Source organism: Pteropus vampyrus, unplaced genomic scaffold (genome assembly GCF_000151845.1).
Source record: "Pteropus vampyrus isolate Shadow unplaced genomic scaffold, Pvam_2.0 Scaffold22, whole genome shotgun sequence".
NCBI lineage: Eukaryota > Metazoa > Chordata > Mammalia > Chiroptera > Pteropodidae > Pteropus > Pteropus vampyrus.
This window is the reverse complement of record NW_011888803.1, coordinates 6,461,669-6,462,336: the sequence shown is the minus strand read 5'-3', so window position 1 is coordinate 6,462,336 and position 668 is coordinate 6,461,669.

Here is a 668-nt window from a genome sequence, read left to right as displayed (position 1 = left end):
GATTTTTCTTTTTTAGTCTGTGGTGGGGATGGACTACATTAATTGATTTTTGAATACTGAACCAGCCTTACATACATGAGATAAATCTCACTTGGTTGTGGTATATAAATCTTTTTATAGTTTTTGTGTTCAATTTGCTATTATTTTATTGATTTTTGCCTTTATGTTCATGAGTGATACTGGTCTGCAGTTTTCTTGTAATCTTTGTTTGGTTTTGGTATAAGGGTAATGTTGGCCATATAGTACACATTAGAAAGTATTCTCTCTACTTCAGTCCTCTGAAAGATATTGTAGAGAATCGTTACAATTTTTTTCTTTAAATTTTTGGTAGAATTTACCAGTGAACCCATCTGGGCCTGTTGCTTTCTATTCTGAAAGGTTATTAAGTATTGATTCATTTGTAATAGATAGGCTCACTCAGATTGTCTATTTCTTCTTGTGGGAGTTATGAGAAATCATGTCTTTCAAGGAATTGGTCCATTTCTTCTGTTATCATATTCGTGAGCATTTTGTTGTTCATAGTATTCTTTTATTATCTTTTTTTATGTCCATGATATCTATGGCGATATCCTCTCTTTCATTTCTGATGTTAATCATTTGTGTCCTTTCTCTTTTTTTTGTTAGTTAGCCTGGATAGAAGCTTATCAGTTTTATTGATCTTAAACAAA